The following is a 6393-nucleotide window of genomic DNA, read 5'->3' as shown; positions in this document are numbered from 1 at the left end:
AAATATCTATTCAATGACTGCAGTAAGATATATAGCCCCAGCTAGGTGCTACTTCATAGGATGCGTAAAGTTAGACTTGTGTTCATGGAAATGTATATATCACCTGTGTTTGCTATGAAAATATTTAGATTAATTAAGGTATTTAGTAATTCAATAAAATGTGGGGGGAAAACAGTATAGAAAGCAAACATAGATACCAGAGACAGTGTGGGAGGAGAGTGGGAGATGACAGAGAGTAAGAGATAGGGAATCAAGGATGAGGGGGGAAAAAAAGCAAAACGTACAGAAAACAAGAAATGGAAGATCATTTGCTGACAATAACATGTTTGTTGATGTGCTTGATTGAGACAATATACAGTGTACTCTGGATGGAAAATCTCATTTTGTATGCTGTAATGATGTACAGTGAATGAATGCAAATAAATAAATTGAAATTAAAAGAAAAGTTCTCAGATTAAAAAAAAAAAAAAACCTAAAAGAATTGACCAAGTCCACACTAGCTCTTGAAAATATTCTGAAAGGAGTACTATACTAAGAAAAGTAAAGACAGACAACAATAAGAGAACAAAAAATAACTGAGTATATGGTCAACTTAAGGGAAGGACAAGTCTGGAAATATCAAAAATAATGTTGAATGTTAATTGTTTAAATTCTCTTATCAAGAGACACAGACTGACTAAATGGATTAAAAATCAGAAACCCTCCATCTGCTGCCTACAAGAAATGAATCTCCTGAATAAAGACATACATCCACTGAAAGTGAAAGACTGGAAAAAGATATTCCATGCAAATGGAAGCCAAAGAGTGGGAGTCACTATATTGATTTTGGACAAAATAGGCTTTTAGACAAAAATTGTAAGAAGGGACAAAGAAGGACATTGTATAGTAGTAAAAGTACTAATTCACCAAGAAGATATAATACTTACAAATATCTATGCACCCAACTAAAGAGCACCCAAATATATAAATGAAAGACTACTAGATCTAAAAGGAGAGATAGACTGTAACACAATAATTGTTGGACTTCTCAACACCACATTATCTCCTTTAGTCAGGTCATTGAGACAAAAACTAAGAAAAGAGATTCTGGATCTAAGTGATACCATAAATCAGGTGGACTTGATAGACATCTATAGAAATTTACACCCAAAATAAACACAAAATATACATTTTCTCAGCCCCACATGGTGCTTTCTTGAAGATTGACCACATGATAGGGCACGAAACCAGCCTTTACAGATTAAAAGGCATAAAAACTACATCCAGCATCTTCTCCAACCATGATGGAATTAAACTTGATATTAATCTCAGGGAAAATTCTCAAAAACGAACAAATAGATAGAAATTAAATAACCTACTTCTGAATGACTTGATGAGTACTGAAGAGATCAAGATTGAAATAAAAAGGTTTGTGAAAACATATAATAATGAGTACACAAGTTTCCATAATTTATGGGTAACTGCAAAAGCAGTCATAAGAGAGATGTTCATAGCAATTAATGTGCAAAAGAAAAAGATGCTAAGGTGGCAAAAGGACAACCTAACATCATGCCTCAGGGAATTGGAAAAAAAAAAAAAAGAAAGATTCAAAAAATGTCAGGAGAAAATAAATAATAAAGATTTGAGCAGGAATAAATGAAATAGAAATTAAGCAAACTATACAGAAAATAAACGAGAGCAAAGGCTGGTTCTTTGAAAAGATAAACAAGATTGACACACCATTAGCTACACTAATAATGAAGAGAGAAAGGAACAAGATACATCAAATTTGCAATGAATCAGAAAACATTACAACAGACATAACAGAAGTACAAAATATCATTAGAGGATATTATGAGCAACTATATTCCAACAAAGAAGAAAAACTGGATGACATGGACAAGTTCCTGGACACATATATTCTACCAAGATTGACTCAGGAGGACATAGAAAGCCTGAATAGACCTATACCAAGCAATGAGATTGAATAAGTAATAAATAACCTCCCAACAAAGAAAAGTCCAAGTCCTGATGACTTCACTGCTGAATTTTACAAAACTTTTAAAGAAGAGGTAACCTCCATTCTACTCACACAGTTTCCAGAGATTCAAAATGAAGGAACCCTTCCAAATTCATTCTATGAAGCTTCCATTATCCTCATTCCGTAAAAAAGGAAAACTACAGACCTATATCTCCGATGAATATAGATGCAAAAATTCTCAGCAAGGTACTTGCTAACCCTATTCAACAGCATATAAAAAAGGTTATTCATTATGACCAGATAGTCTTTATTCCAGGGATGCAAGGGTGGTTCAACATAAACAAAATAGTAAATATAATACACCATATTAACAGAAAGAATTATAAAAGCCATATGATCATTTCAATTGATGTGGAAAAAGCATTTTACAAAATACAACATTCTATTTTTGATGAAAATTCTCAGGAAAATTGGCATAGAGGATCATTTCTCAGCATAATAAAAGCCATCTATTAAAAACCTATAGCTAATATTATACTGAATGGGGGAAAGTTGAAGGTTTTTCCACTAAAAACTGGTCCAAGACAAACTTGCCCACTTTCTCTGCTCCTATTCAATATAGTAGTGGAGGTCCTAGTCAATGTGATCAGAAAGAGAAGGAAATAAAAGGCATTCGAATAGGCAAAGAAGAGCTGAAAATATCTTTATTTGCAGATGACATGATTGTATACATAGAAGATCCAATCGTATTCATGAAGAAACTCCTTGAAGTAATAAATGCTTATAGTAAAGTGGCAGGATACAAAATTAACTTACAAAAATCTATTGCATTTCTATATACAAACAACAAGCAGACAGAGACAGAACTGAAGAAAGAACCCCATTTACCATAGCCACAAGAAGTATAAGATACCTAGGAATAAAACTAACCAAAGAAGTCAAAGGCCTCTGTAAGGAAAAGTATGAAAACCTTAAAAAGGAAATAGAAAAGGACACAAAAAAGTGGAAGGACAGCCCATGTTCCTGGATAGGCAGAATCAATATAATCAAAATGGTAATTATGTCCAAAGTAATCTACATATTTAATGAAGTCCCTATAAATTTACAAGAAATATTCTTCACAGATGTAGAAAAGACAATCACAGATTTGTTTGGAATCATAAAATACCAAGATTGCCAAGCTACCCTGCACAAGAAGATTGCAGTGGGTGGCATCTCACTCCCTGACCCCAAAACATCTTAAAAAGTGGTAATAATCAAAACAGCAAGGTATTGGCACAAAAATAGACATGAAGACCAGTGGAACGAAGTAGAGACCCCAGAAATAAATCCCAAAACATACAACCAGTTGATCTTTGACATAGGGTACCAGTCAAGTCAGTGGGAAAGGAAAATCTCTTTAGAAAATGGTGCTGGAAAAACTGGGTATCCACCTCACAAAGAAGAATCTGAACTATCTGTTCAGATACTATCTGTCACTATTAACAACAATCAACTCAAAGTGGATCAAAGAAATAAACCTAAGACTTCAAACTATAAATCTACTGATGGAAAACGCTGGGGAAACTCTGGGAGACACTGGGGTAGGCAAAGACTTCTTAAGCAAGACTCCCAAAGCACAGGCAATAATCCCTAAAATAGGCAGGTGGGATTACATCAGATTAAGAAATTTCTGCACTTCAAAGGACACCATAATTAGTGTGACTCAACAACCCTCAGAATAGGAGAAAATTTTTGTTAACTATACTTCAGATAAGGGTCTGTTAACCAGAATACACAGGGAACTCAAGAGGCTTACCCAGAATGGGAACCAGCAGTTAGCGTAATGGCTATGCGCTGGACTCCCACGTAGTCGACCATGGTTCACGTCCCGGACCCGGTGACTTAAAACTCACGCCGGGTGTGTGTGCGTGCGTGCCCAAGATCCCAAGAGAATGGAGGAGAAGGGATTGTGGCGTGACCATCCCCCCGGGGGGTGATTTCTCACTTTCTGTCTCTATGTCTCTCTGTCTGTCTGGCGAGTGAAAACTTCTCAAAAAAAAAAAAAAAAAAGAGGCTTACCCAGAAGAAAATGATTAACCCAATTAAAATATGGGAAAATGAACTGAATAAACAACTCTCTAAAGAAGACATATGAATAGCCAAAGAGCATTTGAAAAAATGCTCAACATCCCTCATCCTAAGAGAGATGCAGATCAAAACCACAATGAGATACCTCCTAACCCCAGTCAAGATGGTGAAGATTTAAAAAACAAAATAGTATGTGCTGGAGGGGATGTGGTGAAAGGTGAACACTCCTACATTGTTGGCGGTAATGCAAATTGGCCCAGCCACTGTGGAGAATAACATGGAGATTCCCCAAAACCTTCAAATAGAACTAACATATGATCCAGCAATTCCACTCCTGAGTATTTACCCAAAGGACAGGAGATTGCTCAGTCAGAAAAGCACTTGCACAAGTATATTTATTGCAGCATTATTCATGATTGCTAAGACATGGAACCAACCTAAATGTCCAGCAACAGATGAATGTATTGAAAAAGTGTGGCACATATGTGCCATAGAATACTATTCAGCCATAAAAACAATAAGGCTCTGGAATTTGATAGAAAGTGGATGAATATGGAAGATCTGTTGCTGAGTGCAGAAAGTCAGGCTGTGAAAGAAGGACATTGTATGTCTCCACTTAACACATATCGACTGTCTGTACTCTATGGTAGAGACTGAAATTCTGGAGAACATAAAAGAATTAAAAATTGTTATGGACACTAGAGACAAAGTAGAAGGACAGCGTGGGAGGGAGGAGCGTAGGAAAGGAAATTTAGGGGGGAAATAGAGAGGTAAGACAACTGTGGGACACAGAGAGGGTTTATTATCTGATGATGAGGATGTGTATAGTATTCTCAACTCGGCTGGACTGAAGTGTATATGATGCTGGGTAAAGTATCTTTACAATCTAAATGATGTACAGCAATTGAATGTATAAATAATAAAAATAAAGAAAATAAGAGAAAATAAAAAAAATACGAGAAAACAAAAAGCCCACCAAGCATGTATGTGTGCATACCCAAACTCCTGAAAGGAGAGAGCTATGGAGAAGAGATTGTGGGATTGTGGTGTGACCATGCCCTACTGGGAGTGTTTTCTTGCTTTCTCTCTCTTTCTTTCTCTCTCTCTCTGGTGAGTGCATGTACCTTTTGGAAAATTAAAAACCAAACCAAAATTAGAAAAAAGCAAACAAAAAATGTAAGTCTGATAAAGTTCTTTTTACTTTGTCCTGTTTCTGTCTCTTTTAGTCCACATTGGTGGTGATTCTGTCAGTATAACATTATCAAAAGCCTTGTTGATTTCCTGTGCTTGTCATGGGAATTTATTAGACATAAGGCCCCTCCCTAGATGTCTCCCCTGTAATTTCATCTCTATTTCTGGCTTCTGCTGAATGGTTGAAGGGATTTGTGAGTTAGGTGCCAAATCTCTAACATGCTCCTGAATATTCTTCCATACTCATACAATTGCCCAATTACAAAGTCATTTATATGCTTTTAGTTATATGCTATAGCATCCTATTTCTATATTCCAAAAATGTGCATTAATTTCCCATTGCTTCTGTAAAAAATAGCAACTTATGTGGTTCAAATCAAGACAAATTTATTATTTTACAGTTCTGGTGGTAAAAAGTAAAAAATGCATTTTCTGAGAATAAAATCAAGAGATGGGAATGGTGCATTTACAAGTCAAGGAATGACTGTTTCTGGAAATTACTAGAAATGGCAAGAAATGACTAGAAGTGGCAAAGAATTATTCTACAGAACCTTCAAAAGGCCAAGGCTCTATTTACACCTTGATATTTAGACTTCTAGAACTGTAAACAGTACGTTTATATGGTTTTAAGATACTTAATTTGTGATCATTTGTCACAGAATATCCAACAAACGTTTTTCTTACTTCCACCTTTTATCCCACCTGCCCCTGTTCCATCCTTCTAAACAGTGTAATAATTGCCCCTTTTACAGTTCGCAATCTGAGCAATGCAATTTACTAGAATACATTATTCCTCATTCGTCACCCACACAGCTGACTCAGATGGATCATGAGTCTCAGAGATCAGAGAAGAGGTTGCAGCTTTCTCAGAAGGTCATTTTAGAGAACAAGGTTCCACATGGCTACTGTGAACTAGATTTTTAAGGGAATGAAGATTTTCTACTAATAATTCAGCCTCCAACAAATGAGCTAGCGGCAGAAGAAGCCACGGGGCTTGAACAAGGTTCCACATGGCTACTGTGAACTAGATTTTTAAGGGAATGAAGATTTTCTACTAATAATTCAGCCTCCAACAAACGAGCTAGCGGCAGGGAGCCCTCCTCTGCACCCCCAGCCTTCTCTCTCTGTCTCTCAGTTCCTGTCTCTCCCTGCTTCTGTCTTCCCTTTTTTTT

Source organism: Tupaia chinensis, unplaced genomic scaffold (genome assembly GCF_000334495.1).
Source record: "Tupaia chinensis unplaced genomic scaffold, TupChi_1.0 Scaffold144128_1, whole genome shotgun sequence".
Taxonomy (NCBI): Eukaryota; Metazoa; Chordata; class Mammalia; order Scandentia; family Tupaiidae; genus Tupaia; species Tupaia belangeri.
This window is presented reverse-complemented; position numbering follows the sequence as displayed.